The following is an 8,503-nucleotide window of genomic DNA, read 5'->3' as shown; positions in this document are numbered from 1 at the left end:
TTACAGCCAATTTGTACCCCTGAATAATCAAACGGTTAGGAAGATATTGATATTCTCCTTTTATAGTAATCTATATACTACTAAATATGAGTGTGTATCAATGGCCATGTTAGTTTCCTCATTTTCATGATGTAGAAACATGCATCACACTGTTGGTTTCATCTAACCATACATTAGGGAAGTAAATGTGCATATGGAGAACTCTATATTCCGAAGTAGTGAAATCATGTAATGCTTACGATGTGTACATACCTATGTACGCCCTTCAGCAATCAATGGCTAGAATAATATGCTCACAAAAAAATTGCCCATGGAACATGAGTATATAACAATGCATGGTCTGTTAGTTTCCTTGAAGAATTTGTTTGTGAGGACAAAACATGATTACATAACATGCATGACATGGTAGTTTCCTGTGAAGAATCGATTGTGAGATAACATGAGTATAACCATGCATGGCACTTCCATATTTTTGAACCCAGTATACATTTCCCTGTATTTTCCTCCCAGTTCCAACAGGGACATATCAATGTTGTTTCTTGCATTATCCTACTCATACTCTGAACAATGTTGATCTTACATTAACAATGCATGTCCTTTTTGATATGATGTAGTGTCCCTACAATTACTGCCCTTTGTAATCAAACCACGTTTGCCAAAAACAGGGAAGCACAACTGGTTCCTTGCTTGATCAGACGACGACAAAAGACTGATGATCATTCGGACAAATGAGCCAGAAAATTTATATTGCAAAAACCCCACTGTATGCAAGCGCCATGAAATACGTGAATTTCCGGACAGTGGTTGTTACGTCTATGAGCAGGATATGAGCTTGTTGGGGCCTTCAGGATTTTTGAGTTCGAGGCGAGTAAACAGCCTTGGTTCACACTCTTTGTTTCTCGTACTCAATTATCCGATTAACTAGGAGATCACTGTTGGTAAGGACCTTGATGGCAGAGAGGCTCTGTTTGCTATGGAAAATTGTGTCTACATGGCGAGCCCTAGGAGTTCGGGAGCAAACTCCCCTGATTGTCAACGATACAGCCTACAGCCAAAAGAGAATGACAAAGGCATCTGGATTAACTTTGATCCTTGGATGCGTCGAGTTTGACAGGCAGTGATGTGGTTCAAGCCTTCAGGTTGATAGGTAATTGGGTTGTTGCATTGAAAGGGTGGAGTACTCGTGTCTCCGGATCACTGGTGGTTGAACCGGGGCTGCAAATTATGATGGTGTTGGATCATCCCTCTTCGAATGACTTGTTGTCTTTGCTGCTTGTTCTGGATGGGTAGTTCTCTCTTTTGTTATGCATATTCCTTGTCATTTGGTCATCCTCGTCTATGTCACTCTTACTATGTAATAGTTGCCTCTATTTAGAATGTCATTCTCGTCTGGATCACGAGAGTCTGAGCGCTGCAGATGGGTGCGTTTTGGTGGTGTAGCAAGACTTCTTATGAACTATCATGTCTTGCTGTTTATGTCAGTAGTATTCACTAGTCAGTGTTTGAATGATGTATATATCGTTGTTTTGAACTGTTTATTGTCTCGAACTGCTGGTGGGCTAAATGAGGGCATCACCATTCTCCAGTGTTCAGAGTATATCTCCTTTTTTCATGTTATAATTTGAGCTCATTGTCTTTTCAATGATGTGCACTTGTTTGGGCCAGTGAGGTGTCGTTCAATATGGGCCGAGTAGTAACGCAATGCCAAATAGGTCAATTATGACTCTCAGGCCGTTGTCTCAAAAGATCCTATAAAAGGCCGGGCTCTCAAAAAAGGAAAGAATAGGGACTCTTAGGTCGACATGTGGGCGCCACCGGTGTTTTCGTGCGCTTGCGCGCCAAGAGCATATTGGCGCGTGTTTGAAATTCATGCTACCTTTTCATCCCCAATCTCTCGCCCCTCCCCCACCTCTGGAACCTCGATTCCTACTCCAGTTCCCCCAAATCCCCCTCTTGTACTCCCTGTACTCAAGCGCACTATCATGTCACTGGTCAACGCGGATCTCCGAGCCGGATATCCTGAGGTCCGTCCTGCCTTCGGGCGCTGCGTGTTGTCGCTCAATAGTGGCATGGCGGCGCTTGACGACCAGTTTGCCGGCAAAATGCTGATGGTAACCATCAACGGCGCCCGGCCTCCCGTCTCGCCGGACGACCTTGTCAAAGCTCTTGGCATTGCGCACGGCATCCAAATAAATGACTTGCTCGTCGAAGTCTGTCCGCCACCGGCTGATTTCTTCGTCAGGTTCCAGACAACTTTCGACTGCAGTCGTGTGTTCGAATCTTCCCGGCGTTTGTTCTGTGATGGTGCGCTGGTGAGCTTTGATCGATGGCACCCAGGATGGGGCTCGGTGCCCTCTGATCTTGTGTTTTTAACAAAGCTTACCTTCCACAGCATGCCTCGACGTGCTTGGAACAGTGAGTCCATGAATGAGCTTATCAACGACCTTGGAGGTGAGCTCGTAAGTATGTTTGTTCCTCCAGATAGCTGGGCTCTGACGGTTATGGCATGGATGAAGAAGCCGTCCACCATACCGAAGGTGATTGGTGTTGAGATAGTGGTGCAGGAACCGGGGTTGTACTATTCATCGCCACCAAGGCCGCCGCGGACCACATTACGGATGTACCTGTATCGAGTGTTCGTGCGTGTCGAAGAAGTGGTCAATCCATCAATCGAAGTCCTGTCGCTGCCGCTGGTACCCGAGTCCGTCGACGACGTCCATTACAGGAGTCAACGTCAGACTTTCCCTGTGTTGCTCGGAACGATGGATGGCGCAGGGCCTACTCCATCGCGCGGCAGAGGCCACTGCTTCTTTGGGAGAAGAGGCAGGGCTAGCTGCCTGGATATGCTCTAATTTGAGGTAACAACTGAATCTAGTTAAATCCGAGCTATGGGTGTGAAGACTGATGTGCCAGTACATTTGATTGTGACATGTTCTATTTTTTTACCTAAACTTTTTTAGAAAGGGTTATACGTCAACTTAATATTCTAGCAGAACTTATATATTGTGTTGTATGTCTGTTTTCTTTGCACAGCATTCAAGATATTTCCCCGTCATTGATAAAGACGATGAACCATTATGTATGAGTTCGTTGGTTTCAACATAGCCCTACCCATAGCGATCCACTTCTTCCACCCTGATTGTGTCGCCTGCGTGAAATTTTTTTATGCAAGTTCAGTGTGCTATGTTGTTCTATATGATTGTGTCCACTATATAAGTTTTTACTGAACATCATCAATGCATATGGCTGAAAGATGTATTTACGAGCATCGACCGATGGGTCTCTCTCTCTCACACACACACACACAAGCGCGCGCACACACGCACAAGTGGGACCCGTTGAATTATTTCTTCGCTCATGACAGCTTTTAATTAGGTTCCACTATACTCTAACTTTTTTCTTAAATTATTAATTGAGCTCAGTGACTTCAAAAAGTTGTACAGAAGCCTTGTTTGGGCCTTTCCATCATCGCTGAATGTGTGCTGAGTAGCCATGTAACGTTGTATTGTACCACACATGCATTTTTGTTCAACATCAGCAATGGAACTGGGCCGACAGTTGTACACAATCCGGGTCAACTTGTTATTCTCCGCCCCGCTGGGCTACAAATCTTTCCTAGGAGGGAGGCATTAGGCTTAAAAGAAAATGGGCTTTAAGAAATAATAAATGGGATGTAATTATAAAAACTGGGCAGTAACTATAAAAACATGCACCAAACACGTAATTAGTTTATAAAATATTGCTTTTGGTTTTGAAAATTTTAATTTCATTAATTGTTGCGTGCACAATGTTTCATTGGATTTTTACGTAATACGAATTTATATTGAAATTGTATTTAATCTAACTAGAAATTTCAGGATAAAAATATTTCGGATCCCATCAAAATGTGGGAAATTTTATTGAATTCTATTTTGAACGGTTGGTTGAAATTATTAATAGTTGTCCTAGCTAGAAAATGGGTTGTGCTTTTAACAAACTCTAAATGGGCTGTAGTAAATTCCATTAGAATTCAAAAATGGGCTGGACATTCTTACAAATCGCAAATGGGCTATAAGTTCTCTGCCACACACTTGTGGGCCTACTAAGTTGATGCGTCCCCAAAAAAAATAGTTGACACGTATGCAAGGCTTTGTCAACTTATAGTCAACACATGGTTCTAGCAGCAATGGCCGTTGGATGTCCATCCAACATATGTCATGCTTCTTCTTCAATCTCGGATATTCTAGCTTCAGCCGCCCAAAAAATGATTCCTCCCCCTGACATCTGGGGCGCACCGTTTCGGAGGCAGACGTGTGGGCCTACTAAGTTGACGCGTACCAAGGGCTTTGTCAACTTAGTCAATATAAACGATTCTAGCTGTAGTGACTGTACGATGTCCATCCAATGGCCGTCGTGATTCTTCAACCTCTGGTCCTCTTGCTCCAGCCGCCCAAAGCAGCGCCGGTCGTGCCACCTGCTCCTGCCTCCCGTGGCTGGCCGTGCTGCCGCGGAGGCCTTACCACCCCCTACCAATCCCACCGCTGGCCAGGCCCTGCGGCGACGGTAGCCTCACACCATAGCCGAACCAGTGAACCCTCGTACTCCTCTCCGCGTGGGCATGCACTACCGTGTCTTCCCCGGCTCCGCGTCATCCCCTTCCTATAGGCCTCGCCGTCGTCCACCGCCCTGGTGCTGTCGGCGTGGCATGGTCAACGAGGTCAAGGAACGACTTCCATCAGAAGAATATTGTACGTGGAGAGGCTGACAGCTGGGTCCATGGCCGCAGCAAGGAAGTGCCTCCTTATGACGTGCAAAATAATGATTCCTCCACCTGACAGCGGGGACACACCGGATGGGCCACCGTATTTCACGGAAAAAACGTTTCCCCCTGACTACTGGGACCCACCAGCTACATCTTCACACGTAAGGAAGTGCGTCCATATTACGGGCAAAAAAAATGATTCGACCCCCTAACTGCTGGGACCCACCAGCTACATCTTCGCACGCAAGGAAGTGCTTGACAGTCGGGACCCACCTGGTCGAAGCGTACGTAGCGTCGTCATTCTGGTCGCGAACATGTACGCACATACTGGTCGATCGGTCTATCTGCAGGCTGCAGCGATGAACCGTGGCAGTGTAAGGAAGGGCACGTGTCGTAGTAGAGGCGCGCACGTAGCATGTACACATACGTATAGCGGCCAGGGTGCAAGAAAGTAAATATGGCCACGTACGTACATACAGGCGGGGTCTCCAATGCCTACTCGCACATACGTACGGCCAGGGATCGTGTACATGGCTGGGTCAGAATGGAGAAGTTGCGCCGTCGTCGTGATCACGGGGAGGAACCGGCTGGGTCAGAACGGAATGCGTCGTCATGTTCATCGGGAGCCAACCGGCATGGACGGAACAACCGATGGAAATGAGGCCTGGTGTACCACAAAATGGAGGAAAGGGCCTTGTGTTCGACCGGCCATGGTGGAAACGGGATGTTGTTCATCGGGAGGGGTGTGGTGTACCGCAAAACGGAGGAAACGGACCTCCTACGGTCGAAACGGGGTCCTGTTGATCGGGAGGGGTGTGGCGTACCGCAAAACGGAGGAAATGGACTTGTGTTGGGGTTCTACGGTTGAAATTGGGGTCCTGTTTATCGGGAGGGGTGTGGCGTACCGGAAAACGAGACTCCACGGGATACTGTTCATCTCCACCGTCGGCCTCCTTCAGCCTCCACGGGCTCCTGTTCATCCACCGCCGACCTCCTTCGGCCTCCACCTGCGACTGTTCATCCACGGGCTCCTGTTCATCTAGCCTCCACTGCGCGCTCCTCCACCGGCTACTGTTCAACTAGCCCTCTCCACGGGGTCCTGTTCAACCACCCCTCCACGGGCTACTGTTCATCCAGCCCTCCACCGGCTACTGTTCATCCAGCCCTCCACGGGGTTGTCCTGTTCATCCAGCCCTCCACTGGGTCCTGTTCATCCACCCCTCCACGGGGTCCTGTTCATCCACCGGCTCGATCGATCGGGGTACTGTTCATCCAGCGGCAACGGCCTCTACTACCACGGGGTCCTATTCATCCAACCCCCACCGGACTATTCATCCAAACCCCCCAACAATGCTCACTGTTCATCCAGAGGCAGCATCGATCCACTTCAGTTAGTAGCAGTAGCGAAGGAATCACTCAGGTTCACATAACAGCAAGGGATCGATTTATCGCTCGGGTTCAGTAACGTGTAGCCTGCAGTGCAATCATTCAGGTTCAGTTAGAGGCCAACGCCTCGCTCGGGTTCAGTTAGAGCGCAACGCCTCGCACACACGCGCGTACGTACGAGAGAAATGTGCATCGCTCGGCCCCCGACCACCTACCGTAACTGGGAACTCCCCCGATATTTTCCTCGCCCTCGCTTCTACCACGGTTTTCCCCGTCATGGACAGCCCAAAGAATGTCATGCAGTTGCATCTCTGGCCCGCCCAGGACAAAAAGCCCATTTTCTGTCATGATTTTTTGTCATAGAAGTAGGAGCCCACCACATCTATGATGATACCAGGTTTTGTCACAATTATCGTCATAGAAGTGTCATAAGTATGACAGAAGAAAATTTCATTCGACCCAAAATGTCATGGATGTGTCTTTTTTGTAGTGATGCTACATCTGTCGATGTTCTCTGGGCAAGGGTTCCAACAACTGATCAACTAAGCCAGAGCCCGTATAGCCAGTGGCCGCACATGGAAGCTACTAGTAACTAAGTTTATCTGATCTTTTTGAACCTGGGCGGCATTCCACATAGAACCTGGGCGGCATTCCACATAGGGTGCACTCTCATGGGCGCATGGCCTTAGAAAAGGTGCAAGACCCCATGATGCCTTCCCTCAACATCAAGCAATACCACTTCCGCCCAGAGGTGAATTAAGTACTTAATTACTACTCAATTTAGTTATATATATAATCCTCACATAAGCTCAATGAACACACGAATCAATCCTCGTCTACATAGCATAGCAAGAATACACTAACATGGTCTACAAATAAGGCCATACTAAGCTGAAACTCGGTAGCAATAACTGTCGGATTTCGGGTTCCGGCAGACCCTTGAGGTTCGAACACTGGGGTGCGTGCGAAGATTTCGCCTCCTACCTACCTGCACCCCTCCGCCTCGCCAAGATCTAAACTAAGGAAAGAACAACACAAGAGACGCAGGGTTTATACTGGTTCGGGCCACCGTTGTGGTGTAATACCCTACTCCAGTGTGTGGTGTGGTGGATTGCCTCTTGGGCTGATGATGATGAACAATACAAGGAAGAACAGCCTCGCGAGGGTATGTTCTTGGCTGGGGTGATGAACTGCTGGGAGGAGCTCAGTCACCTTTCTCTCTCTCTCTCTTTCTGATCTTCTCTCTCTCTCTTTCCCTGCCTCCTTCTCTGTCTCCCTCTTTTCCGTCTCCTTTGCTCTGTGGGTGGCTGGTCCTATTTACAGAGGCCCTGGTCCTCTTCCCAAATATCGAGCGGGAAGGGAGCCAACAATGGCGAGCTAATTTGAAGGGGGCCAGCCAGTATCAACTATCCTGACAAAAGTAGTCTTCGCCTACGCAAAGCTCTGGTGATGACGCCGTCTTGGGCTCCACGGTGACCTCCGTCTCATAGTCCTCCTGGTCTTGGTCTCGTTGCACCGAAATGGCAACCTTTGCCTGATGCCTTGGTACTCCGCGGCTGCGCTTGCCCCCTTTGCACCAAAGAGTAAGGGAGGACGCTGCGCGGGCTGGCACCCGCCTGGCGCCCCCGGTCGTCATGGCTTGCATCACGGGCACCTCGTGAGGTACCCCGCCTTGATCTCTCCGCCTCCTCGTGAGCCAGTCTGACGAGGCCGCGCCTGAGGAAGCTCCGCGTCGTCCGCCCCGCGAGGCTTGGCCCCTCGCGAGGGTCTTGGGTTTGTGTTGGTGAAGATGGGTCGCGCTGGGGCCCCCTTTGAGCCACGCCGCAGGCCGCAGGCAGGCAAGTCTGGGGACCCCCATTCCCAGAACGCCGACAGTAGCCCCCGGGCCCAAGGCGCGCCCGGACTTGGCCGTGCAGGGAGGCGGAAGGGAAAGAGCGAAGCGCCGCGGGCCCTAACAGCATGCGGCCTTGGGCGCCGCGTGGCGGTTGACTGGACGTGGGCGCCCTAGCAACCGCGTGAGTTGATAAAGGAGCGGCATCCACCTAGGCTTTGCTTCTTGCTTTCCCCGGTTGCTGCTCAGATCCCCTTTCTTGCGCCTCTCCTTCCTTCCTCCAAAATTTCTAGATCCACTCCGACCATGTGACCTAGGAAGCCATGGCGCCTCGTCAGCCCCCGACCGTAGCTTGGTACTCGTCTGCCCTGGATCCGCCGAATGTGTCGGAGGCGAGCCTCGCCCAGTTGCGCCGGATGGCGACGGCGCGGGGCGTCAACGGGGCGAAGGTGTTCAAAGCCGGCTCCGCCACCCCTGAGGGTCAAGGGAGCACCTTCAATCCGCTCTTCGTAAGTGCCATTGCTGCTGGCTTGGTGCCTCCCTTC

This window comes from Triticum urartu, chromosome 7A, assembly GCF_056163025.1.
Source record: "Triticum urartu cultivar PI428250 chromosome 7A, HENAU_Tu73, whole genome shotgun sequence".
NCBI lineage: Eukaryota > Viridiplantae > Streptophyta > Magnoliopsida > Poales > Poaceae > Triticum > Triticum urartu.
The sequence above is the reverse complement of the archived record's forward strand: the minus strand, read 5'-3'. Positions refer to the sequence as shown.